General features: G+C 52.8%; 1 protein-coding gene across 2 annotated transcripts in view; it reads right to left on the bottom strand.

Annotated features, from left to right (window-relative positions):
- Positions 1–12,582, bottom strand: part of FOCAD (focadhesin) — a 1,730,079-nt gene that overhangs the window by 14,379 nt on the left and 1,703,118 nt on the right. The gene's annotated exons all lie outside the window — the stretch shown is intronic.

Here is a 12,582-nt window from a genome sequence, read left to right on the forward strand (position 1 = left end):
CTGCGCCGATTCCAGAACCACTCCGATGAAGAGGAGCTTCTGGGAGGGACTCAGATGCGACTTTGGCACATTGATGGAGAACCCCAGCAAATGCAAGAGGTCGGCCGTAATGTGGAGGTGGGAGACGACTGCCTGGGGCGAGCCCGCCTTCAACAACCAGTCGTCGAGATAGGGGAAGCCTGGAACCCCCAATCTGCGCAGATGAGCTGCGACCACCGCCATCACTTTCGTGAACACCCGAGGGGCACTGGTGAGGCCGAAGGGGAGCACGGTAAACTGAAAATGCTCTGCCCACCGTGAACCTCAGGTAACGCCAGTGGGCCGGCAGGACGGGGATGTGGAAATATGCGTCCTGCAAGTCCAACGCTACCATCCAGTCTCCAGGGTCTAGGGCAGCAGAACCTGAGCTAAGGTGAGCATCTTGAACTTCTCCTTTCGGAGGAAGGCGTTGATGCTCCTGAGGTCCAAGATAGGGCGTAGGCCCCCTTTGCCCTTCTTGGGAACCAGAAAGTAGTGGGAATAACAACCACGACCTACCTCTGGACCAGAAACGTGCTCGATGGCCCCCTTGGCCAAGAGGGCCATAACTTCCTCCTGCAGAAGTTGCAAGTGATCCCCCGAAATTCTGTGGCACTGCGGTGGCATGGCTGGAGGGGTCGCCTCGAAGGGGAGGGAGTAGCCCCTTCGGACGATCTGCAACACCAACCTGTCCGATGTGATGGTACGTCAGTGGAGCAGGTGATGGCGAACTCTGCCTCCCACTGGCGTGGAATGGGCCTGAAAGCTCGGACTAGGAGGGCTTTGAGGCGGATGCTGCTGGGATAGATGTGGACGGACCGGCACGTTGTCCCCCTGTACCGACTTGGCGGAATCCACGTCCGCGACCGCATGGAGGTTGGTACTGCGGCCTGTGGCTAGTCGGACGTGAGGGGGCGCCCCTTCCTTGGCCACAAAAGGGGCGAAAAGCGGATGTTTGCGGGGCCGAGAGGCCCAAGGACTTGGCCTTAGCCCTGGAGTCCTTAAAGCGCTCCAGCGCACTATCCGCTTTGTCGCCAAAAAGGCGACTGCCATCGAAGGGCATGTCCATGAGGGTGCTCTGGACATCCCCGGAAAAACTCGTGGACTGCAGCCAGGCGTAGCGACGAAGCGCCACCGTGGTCGACATTGCCCTGCCCAGCGAGTCCGTGGTGTCCAGTCCACATCGGATTGCATGCCGTGCCGCATCCCTCCTCTGGGCAAGAGCCTGGGCCAGTCGTGTCCGGGCCTCTTCCGGACACTGGGGCAGCACGTCCTCCACTGTATCCCACAGGGAGTGGGAGTAACGGTCCAAAAGACACGCAGTGTTGATAGACCGCAACCCCAAACTAAGAGAGAACAGCTTCTTCCCAAAATGCTCTAGTCTTTTGGATTCCCGTTCTGGAGGAGCGGACGGGAAGGAGATCTGGGAGGTAGAGGCCTAGGGTGTTGGGACAGAAAACTGGGGTCGCCCGGTGCTGGACGGTGGCGCCAGGCAACGTTCCGGTCCACAGGAGGAACTGTGGAGGGCTTGGACCAGGTGTCCTTCAGAACATCAATGAGTGCTTCACTGAACTGCAGCAGAGGCTCCAAGGAGCTTGCTGACAGTTGAAGCACTTCGGTGAGGAGGTTCGTCCTCATGGCCACAGCAGACAGTTCTAGCCCAAGGGCCTCGGCCACCTTACGCAGCACCACACAAAATGCAGCACCTTCTTCCGAAGCCACGGTCGGAGGAGAGATGAAGCCAGTGTCAGGGGAGGTATCAAGACCACTGGCATCCCCAGCTCGTCTGCCCAGTCCTGAGATAACTGTCCCTGCCGGGCCAGAGGGTCCTCAGACCCCTCCCAGTCGTCACCGTCATCCGATTCCTGGTATACAGGTGGAATGATCGGAGTCGGGCAGAAGATGAAATTGCCTCCCGTCGGGTGTGGCGCCGGGCCCGGACCGGGACTAAACTTGGGAACGGCATCGTCCGGGGACGGCGCCGGGGGAGTCGGCGCCGGCGGAGGGGTCGTGAGGTCAACCGGCGCCGACTGGGATCCAGGCCTGGATCCCCCGGGGACCTGCAGCGTCGGGACCGGAGTCGACGACGGAGCCGGGCCGGAGCCGCCGGCTCGCTAGGCCTCCCAGTCGAGCCTGCGGGGCCCAAAGGCGCGTCGACGGCAGAGCCAGGTTCCTCATGGCCATGAGGAAGGCACTGACCTCCGCCGGAGTCGCGTCAGTCCCAGGGACCGGAGGGTATGGGGTCGGATGGGAACCCTGCGGCTCCGATGGAGCCGTGTGGGTGGTGCCACCCGAACCCTCAGCCGAGTCACGCGACCGGCGAGGGGAGTCAGAAGAGCGATGTCGCTTCTTCGACTTCTTGCTGTGCTTCGACTTACCAGATTTCGAAGACTTGGATCCCGACGAGCGGTGGTGGCTGTGGCTCCGTGACCGGGCCCTCGACCTCCTCCTCGACCGGGACCTTGAGCGGCGCGGAGCCGACTGCCGGTACTCGAGTAGCTTGCGGGACCGCTCCCGCCTAGCTTTCGAAGTCAAGACCTGGCAGCCGAGGCACGACTCGGCGTCGTGGTCGGTTCCAAGACAATAGAGGCACCGGCGGTGGTGGTCCGTGACCGACATCAGTCGGTGACAGGAGTCACAAGCCTTAAAGCCAGGCATCCCTACCGGCACCAGAGTCGATGTCGACAAGAATCGAACCAAAAGAGTTAAAAAAAAGTTTAGTCAAAAAGTGACTAAAAGGGTATGCTCTTCCCGGATCGGCGCTTACTGGCGCGGAAAAAAGAAGAACTGAAGTCAGCGCGCGAGGGCGGCGTCTAAGTACTCCGACGACATCTAAGTACTCCGACGACGTCATCCCGGCGATCACGACGCCGACGACGGACGCGTAGCCACAGACGACGCCTAGCAACACGCAAGGGTATTGCTGATGAAAAATCTTTCCGGATCCAGCCTGACGCCTGGGGATATTCTAAGGTGAGGAATCTAACTAACGTGTTTCTTTCAGATTTGATGGTGCGTATATTCAGTTTCAAGCATTCGTAGCTCTTTTTCAAGCTTATAGATGCTTTCTCTCAAAACTCTGCAAACCCCATATTGTTAAGCCATACAGATTCTTCTCATATAAGCTTTAAAGGCCTCCCACAATGTACGTGTAGCTTTTATTTCAATTAAGCTTTCTATGTCTTAATCTCATCCATAAAGACAACATCTAGTAAGGGTGATGGTGATGAACACAAATGGCAAGTGAATTCCCGGTATTTGAATGTAGAGTTCTCTTTTTACCAGATTAACTGGTGAGTGGTCTACAAGTTTACGAGAGAGTTATAGCTCTTCTACAGGAGACACACTTCGATGCAGATGGGACCGCCCATTTTGTCTTAAGGTGGAGCTGCCATAGTTTACTGGCAAACTACTTCTCTTATGCTAGAGGGATCGCTCTACTGATTAAACAGGGCATGTCATTTCAGCTCCTTCATGAATCAAATGATACGCAAGGACCCTATAATATAATTCAAGCCTTTATAGGTGGTAAATACATGACTTGTGTAGGAGAATAGGATCTGCCTCTTTTGTTGCCCCCACTTGTTTTCTGATGTTTACACTGGTTTCTGGCTATAGTCTGGCTGGGACCCTGCTAATCAGGGCCCCAGCCTCTCTGTTCTCTCTAAATGACATGGAGTGCGTATTAGGTGCACTAGTGATTGGATACTGTGGTGCCTTATGAGTCCCTAGTATATGGTACCAAGGGCATAGGTACTTCACAGGCCTACCAGGGTCTGAAGCATGTATTATGTCACCCCTGGGAAGCAGACTAAATCTGACAACACAGGCCTGCTACTGAAGCCTGAGTGAGGTGGTGCTAGCACTCCTCACTGAGATATAGGTTCACTATATCTCTCCTGCACACACATTTAAACCTATCAGTCACCCCCTAAGGCAGGCCCTATCAATCCTGAGGCCAGGGTGCTTGGTTTCCATGTGAGGGGGTGCCTCTGCAGCTCTCAGAGTCCATTCTCTGGGGCTGTTTGTGAATGTGGTCAAACCATATACTCTTAAGTGCATTATAACCTAGCGTTAAATGCTAACTTTGGAATGGCTGCATCAAAACATGTTGTGTTTGGTGTCAAACGCTTTGGTTCCACCCTTCTAGAGGGATAGACATGTACCCACTGTGGAAACACTGTAGAATCCTGAAGAGCCCTGGCATCACAAAATGGATGCCACCAGTCACAGACACTGGGCTGCCATCCTGCTGATGACCGAAACTCGCAGTGGAGGAAGCCCAACAATAGGTATCCTGTCACAGGAAGGTGTGACTACCTCCCAGACAGGGTTTAGTATATTGGGGCTGGGTGGGTGCACTCTTAGAGTGCTTTGAAGTCCTGCACTGGGGGAGCAGTAGGCTCCTCTGTGCATACACCAGTTCAAACCGGCTCAGGGGCTACCTGCCCCTGCTCTGGCGTGAAACCGGACAAAGGGAAGTGGGTGTAGCCACCCACTCCCCTGACCCTCACATAGGTGGGGTCATAGAGCTAGTCCCTCCCCTTCCTTCCAGCATAAGTTAGGGAACCCCTGCCATTGCAAATTAGATATCCTTGGACGACGCTGTGAAGAATAATCCCGGACCTTCGACGTTCCACTACCTCTAGAAGACTGAAGAATCTCCCTTGGAGTCAAGGAGTGACTCCCCTGCTTGGCAGGCACCAAAAACGACAAACTACGGTCGCAAACTCCACCGATCCCGCCGGAGCCCGAATTCCCTGCAGCCCAGGAAGAGGAATTCTTGACTTCTCCAAGGCCATCGTGAGTCCCCAGCGACGCTGAGGCAAGTGGACCCCACGAGTGACAAGGAACGGCAATCCCTGGGTACCATGCACTATTTTCGAGTGCAACCCCTTCACGACGTTCTACGAACCTGTGCTTTGGGCCACGTGTGGTCCAAGCCTCTAGCAGGGATCCCTCCAGAGATCAGAGGCCTACCTCGTCCCGAGTGACTGTGGGCCCCTGTTGAGTGGATCCTCCTGAGGCGTCTTCGCGATCCCTTGCCGGCTGGCTTGTGTGTTCCCTGAAGACTTTCCTACTATTCCAAAGGGCTCCCTGGTTGCTCCAGGCCTGCACTGACTTACCCTCACTGGGTGAGTCCCCCAGACCTTGCCGGTCTGCACCGCTGACTTTTTGCCCTTTTCACGAGACTGGCTGTTACCAAGGCTTGTTGGCTCCAATCTGGTCACCGACACCGCAGTAAGCTGCAGACTTCGTGGGGCACGCCGAATCCAGCTCCTGGTCGTCGTAGACGCCTCCTGGACCTCGTGGCTGAAGAGTCAAGACATCCGTGAACTACCTGAAAACACCCGGCGACTGTGGGCATCCATCTTCCTTGCCCTGGGTCACTGCCAAGTGACTTTGAACATTGTCCCCTCTGCTTTCAGGTCTTCCTTCTTCTGAATCCAGGCTTGGATTCCACCGGACACTTCGTCTGTCTTCACAAGCAGCAAGTCTTCATTGGCTCCCATTGAAAACGACGCCGCGACCCGACACTAAAAGACACCTATGCACTCAGCTTCCCTGGGTGAGGTAACTCCAGCACTACAGTGCTCCTGTGGGTGTTGGCCCTAGAACTACTTACCCTGTAAGTGACTTGCTTGTAGACTCTCCCGAAGTGCCCTTAAACTCCTAATTTCTAACCGCGACTTGCCCCATTGAAGTCTACGGCGATTCGCGCCTGTGTACACACACTGCACGCGGCCCCCATGGGTCCTTCTACTTACCTGCCTTGGGTGGTTTTGTGAGGCCCCAACACTTCTAAAGGCCCTAGGCCTTGTCCCTTTGCAAGTCGTTGTTCTTAAGTCTCTTTTTTAGCATATGGTCTGGTACTCCCTTAGGGCCACAGCCATATTTGTGCTTAATTTATTGTGAAACGTTGATTTGTGCACATGTTCCTGACTTCTAATCTCATAAGAGATTAGTAGAGAGTTGTTTAGTAATGAACAAGTTACTTACCTTCGGTAACGCTTTTTCTGGTGGATACAGTATCTGCCTGTGGATTCCTCACCTTTTGAATATCACCTGCACCAGCAACATTCGGAAACTTTTGTAGCAGTCCACGCCGATGAGGTCGAAGACGACGTCACAGAGACACTGCTTTGCTCGCGAATCCGCTGACGTCACCGGCTCCATAAGAAGACCTCGTCGGCGTGATGACGTCAGTTCCGCCCTTTTTTCCGTGCCTTCGAGGCACATGGACGGACTGACAGCAATATATACACAGTATACACAGTGTGGAGAATAAGTATAAAGGCAAAATAAATAACACAATGCCTTTGACAGTAAAAAAACACATTTTGAAACACCATTAATAGAATTGCAGGTATAGAAGGATGGACAACGGGGAGGCGGGTGGGTCAGTGAGGAATCCACAGGCAGATACTGTATCCACCAGAAAAAGCGTTACCGAAGGTAAGTAACTTGTTCTTCTGATGGTTACATCTGCCAGTGGATTCCTCACCTTGTGAATAGATTCCCACAGCAGTCCCCACTCCCGGAGGAGGGTGTCCACCCTTCTATACCAGAAAGTCCTGAAGGACGGAACGAGCAAAGTGACCGTCCCTCCTCACCTCGGTGTCCAAGCAATAATGTTTTGCGAAGGTGTGGAGGGAGGCCCAAGTTGCCGCCCTACAAATGTCCTCCACAGGAACGCCCCTAGACAAAGCAGAAGTGGAAGACTTTGCTCTAGTGGAATGAGCCCTTAAACCCTCTGGAGGTTCCTTACCAGCCAAAGAGTAGGATATCTTGATGCACAAGACAATCCATCTGGAAAGGGTGCGCTTGTGCACCGCTCGACCTTTCCTGCAGCCAACAAAGCCCACGAAGAGCTGGTCATCAACTCTGAAGTCTTTAGTCCTGTCCAGATAGAAGCTCACCGCCCTCTTAGGGTCCAAGCGGTGAAGTCTCTCCTCCTCCTTGGAAGGGTGATGGGGAGGATAGAAGGTACGAAGGGTAATGGACTGCCCCAGATGGAAGGGAGTTACCAGCTTAGGCAGAAATGCAGCCCTGGTCCTGAGTACCATTCTTTCAGCATGAATGGTCAAGAACGGGGGTTTTGAACTTAGAGCTTGAAGCTCACTTACCCTCCTTGCCGAGGTGATTGCAATGAGAAAAACCGTCTTAAAAGACAACAGTCTCAAGGGACACTTGTGTAAGGGCTCGAAGGGAGAACCCATAAGATAAGTCAAGACATGGTTTAAGTCCCATTGAGGCACAATAAAGGGAGTAGGAGAAAACCTGTTTGTGAGGCCCTTAAGAAAATGAAGAACAATAGGTGATTTGAATAATAACGCTGATCCGGCAAGCAAAGGAAAGCCGACAAAGCCGATAAGTATCCTTTTACAGTAGCCACAGCAAAACCTTGCTGAGCAAGAGAAAGGGTAAACTGCAGAATGTCAGATAAACAAGCCTTCAAAGGATCAATTGACTTCTCCCCACACCAGAGAACAAATTTAGACCACCTATAGGAATAGATAGATGTAATTTTGTCTGCCAAACGTCATTCCACCAAATCTACCACATCAGATGGGAGAAAAAAAGAGTTCAGGTTGCCCCGTTCAATCTCCAGGCATGAAGGTGTAGGCTCTGGAGGTGGGGGTGTAGAACCTGCCCCTCCGATTGCGAGAGGAGGTCTGCCCTGAGAGGGAGACGGAGCGGAGGGCACGAGGAGAGGTGGAGAAGATCTGAATACCACACCCTTCTTGGCCAATCCAGGGCGATCAATATGACTTGGGCCCGGTCTTGGCGAATCTTCCTCAGAACCCGAGGAATCAAGGGTATGGGAGGAAACGCGTAAAGGAGTCGTGAGCTCCAACTCTACTGAAACGCGTCCCCTAACGCTCCCTGCATCGGATACTGGAGACTGCAGAATGACGGGCAGTGAGCATTCTCGTGAGTGGCGAACAGGTCCACCCGAGGAGTCGCCCACATCCGAAAGACATGACGAACCACCTCCGGATGGAGCCTCCGCTCTTGGTCGGCAGAAAACTGCCGACTGAGACTGTCTGCACGCACGTTCAGCACCCCGGCCAGATCATTTGCCATCAGACAAATCTGATGGTCCTGAACCCATAGACGCAGGGCCTCTCTGCAGAGACAAAGAGACCCCACTCCTCCCTGCTTCTTGACATACCACATCGCGGTAGTATTGTCAGTCAGGACTTGAACAGACTGACCGCGAAGGGAAGGAACGAAAGCCTTGAGTGCAAAACGAATCGCCCGCAATTCCAGAAGGTTGATGTGAAGCAACCTTTCCTCTGGAGACCAAAGACCCTTGATCTCCAGATCCCCCAGATGCGCACCCCACCCTAAAGTGGATGCATCCGTTATCACTGTCGCCACCGATCGAGGTAGATGGAAGGGCTTTCCTTGGAACAGATTGCCCTCTACGCTCCACCAAGACAGATCCGCTGCAGCTTCTCTGGAGACCCTCACAGACTCCCTGAGATCTCCTTTGTGCTGATACCACTGCGTGCGGAGGCACCACTGGAGCGCCCTCATGTGCCAGCGTGCATGGTTTACCAACAGAATGCAGGAAGCAAACAGACCGAGCAAGCGAAGGACCTTCAGGACAGGAACGACTGCTCCATTGCAAAATAAAGTAATCATTCCCTGTATGTCGAGAATCCTTTGTGGAGGAGGGAATCCTCGACACACAGTAGTTTCCAGTACCACACCTATGAACAGGTTGCGCTGAGAGGGCACCAGGTGAGATTTGGGCACATTTATCGAGAAACCCAATTTGAACAACAGCTGAGTTGTAACCAGCAGATGATGTAGCACCTTCTCTGGCGACTCCGCTTTGATCAGCCAGTCATCCAGATAGGGGAAAATGGAAATTCCCGACCTTCTGAGATGGGCTGCCACCACTGCCATCACCTTCGTGAAGACTCGGGGTGCAGTAGTAAGACCAAACGGAAGAACCGCAAACTGATAATGCTGCGATCCTACCGTAAACCGGAGATACTTCCTGTGCGACTTCAGGATGGGGATGTGGAAATACGCATCATGCAAGTCGATCGACACCATCAAGTCCTCCTGATTCAGTGCTTGAAGAACATGCGCAAGGGTGAGCATCTTGAACTTCTCTTGCTTCAGATAAAGATTCAAGATCCTGAGGTCCAATATCGGACGCAATCTGCCGTCCTTTTTCGGAATCAGGAAATACTGGGAGTAGCATCCCTGACCCCTCTCCTGCTCTGGAACCACCTCTATCGCACCTTTCTGTAGTAACATCAGGACTTCCTCCTGTAGGAGAAGACGATGGTTCTCTGAGCAAGCCCCTTGACAAGGAGGGTAATTTGGAGGGAATTCCCGAAAGGGCAGGGCGAACCCATTTTCTACAAGATCTAGAACCCAAAGATCTGTAGTTACAGATTCCCAATCTTGTAGAAAATGGGTAAGACGGCCCCCCACAGGACCAACATAATCCAGAATGGCGGATCTAGGGCTGCTTTGCGGTGGAAGGAGGGGCGGAAGAGGAAGAGGAGGAGAGCTGACGGCCACGTGAGCGACCCCTGATTCTACCTCTGTATCCTTTAGACAAAGAGCCTTGCTGCTGCTGCCGCTGCTGCTGTTGGGTCTGCCTGTAGGAACGAAAGGTTGCCCTTCCAAAACCTCTGTACCTTTTAAACGACCCCCTTGACTGGGATTGAAGGCCCAGAGACTTAGCCGTAGCCTTGCTCTCCTTAAAACGTTCAAGAGCAGCATCTGCTTTTTTGCCAAATAAACCAGATCCATCAAATGGCAAGTCCAACAGAGTCGACTGTACATCCAGGGAAAACTCAGAAGACTTCAGCCACGCACCCCTCCTGGTGGCAACAGAAGACCCCATGACCCTTGCCACTGAATCCGCCGTGTCCAGCCCACTTTGGATCACCTGGCGTGCTGCTGCCTGGGCATCCGTCAAGATCTCATTAAAACCAACCCTATCCTCCTCAGATAGTTTTGGTGCCAGTTTCTTAGTAGAGTCCATGAGCGCATGAACATAGCGTCCCAAAAGGCAAGTGGCATTTGTTGATTTTAGTGCCATGCTGGCCGATGAAAAGACCTTTTTGGCCGACTGGTCCAGCTTTTTAGCCTCTCTGTCCCCCGGAACCTGAGGAAAAGCACCCTTGGATTTCCCTGAACAAGCCGCCTGAATCACCAGGCTCTCAGGCGATGGATGTGATGTCAATAACTCAGGGTCCCCTGGAGCTCCCCTATACCTCCTAGCAACCGTCTTAGAGACTGCGGGAGCAGAAAAAGGCTTACGCCACACCTCCAACACAGGGTCAATAATGGCCTCATTAAAAGGCAACAACGGCTCCGAAAACTGCAGTAGGAGAATGCAACACTTCAGTCAGAATGTTTGATTTGAACTCAGTAGTTGGCAACAGATGATCCAGCAGTTCTGCAGCCTTCCTGATGACTGCATGATATGGAGCCACATCCTTCGAGGGTTCATCGGAAGGTGGAGTTATTTCCCACTCAGGAGACAAATCCAGTCCACTAGCCTCTTTAAGCTCCTCAAACACCTCGTCAGACTCCACCAGCTCTCCTTCTTCTGCTTCTTCCAGAAGGTACCTTCGCTCCTCAAACACTCTCTGAGCCTCCCTTCTGGACCGAATCCGTACAAGCGGCGTCGGCGGCGCCGTGTTCAAATCCGACAGCGCCGGCGTCGAACGTGGATCCGCAGGAGCAGCCGGCGTCGAACGAGGTCGATCCGGAAAAAATGGCATGAAAGGGGCCTGCGGATAGACTTGCGGCAACCCCAAATTAAATGCCATTGGACCCATCGGACCCGCAGGTGCACCAGAGTTTGTACATGGCTCTCGTAAATACCCCGTACATAGCATTTAAATAATGCGAGGGGTCCTGACCTGGTCCAGGGAACGCAGGGTACTGGTCAGGCATCACCGGACTCGGGCCAACTGGCGCCGACGGTGGAATAAGCGGCGTCGCAGGCTCACCCGGTACTTGAAGTTCCTCAACAGGGGCCGGAGCCGGAGATGAATCCGGAGCGGGAGATGGAACCGGCATCGGAGATGGAACCAGTGCCGGAGAAGTAGCCGGAGCCGGCGAAGCCACTGGAGAAGAAGGACCAGGAGGTGAATCCGGAACGGGTGAAGGAGACACAGAGTCCTTTCGGCGTCGAGTTGGTGACTTCGACTTCGGAGCCGAACTCTTGTCCGAGTGATGTCGAGAAGAATGCCTCCTCTTCTTCTTGTGCTTCTTGGATCGAGAAGCATGCCCCGAAGTCGACTTCGACCTCGATCGTGACCTCGTCCTCGACTTCCTTCTTCCTCTCTTCTCCTTTTTCATCCTAGCGATGAAGAGTTTCGCCTCCATTTCTTTTAGAGGCTTGGAGCTCATCTTGCGACAGCAAGAACAACCATCCACATCGTGGTCAGATGACAAGCACCACACACCATCGTCATGTGGATCCGTGATCGACATGTGTTTGCCACATTCACGACAGGGCTTGAAGCCCGACTTATATGTCGACATCTTTCTCGAAAGAGAAACAGAGAAACTCAGAAAAACACAAAGTAACAGTAAAGCTACCAACAGCGATTCCCGAAATCCGTTGGCGTCGACGGCGCGGAAAAAAGGGAACTGACGTCATCACTCCGACGAGGTCTTATTATGGAGCCGGTGACGTCAGCGGAGTCGCGAGCGGAGCCGTGTCTCTGTGACGTTGTCTTCGACCTCATTGGCGTGGACTGCTACAAAAGTTTCCGAATGTTGCTGGTGCAGGGGATATTCACAAGGTGAGGAATCCACTGGCAGATGTATCCATCAGAAAAATACATATATATTTGATATATATACCTGTGTGGTGTCCTTTCATTTGGTGATTCAAGAGATTATGTGGTAAAACAAGCTGCTTTACATTCCTCTAAGACTTAGCCTGAAGGCTGCTATCCACAGCTACCACTAGGATAGCTTTCATTAAAAGGTTGTCTTATACCTACTACCATAAGAGTCGAATTGTACTGGTGCAAGGTGTCCACTTTAACTAGTGAACAGCATATACCAGGCCAACTTCTCACAACTTGTTAACAGCTATGGCCCGAAAACAGATGATCCAGAATTTCTGAGAAAAATCTGGACTAAATGTTTTGCACTGTCCTTTCAGAAAATACTGCAGGGGAGGGGTCTAGGGTGGGAGTGATTTCAACTTAGTCTGGAAAAGGCAAATCTGTATGCTCTAAGGCTGACACTCGCACACATCACATGGAAGCCTTAACGTTGATGGATATAATGGATAAGAGTGGCCTGGTAGATATATGGCGACAAGGATTCCTCGCTGTTAAGAGAAGGTACACACGTCTCCACTGCACATGGGTCCCGGGCAAGGCTTGATTATTGAACTGGCACGCAGAATATCTGTAGCTGGACCGCTAGGGCCAACCAACTCTCTCGTAAACTTCTGGACCACTCACCAGTTAATCTGGTAAAAGAGAACCCTACATTCAAACACCGGGAATTCACTTGCCGTTTGTGTTCATCACCATCACCCTTACTAGATGTTGTCTT

Source organism: Triturus cristatus, chromosome 2_1, assembly GCF_964204655.1.
Source record: "Triturus cristatus chromosome 2_1, aTriCri1.1, whole genome shotgun sequence".
NCBI classification, from domain to species: Eukaryota; Metazoa; Chordata; class Amphibia; order Caudata; family Salamandridae; genus Triturus; species Triturus cristatus.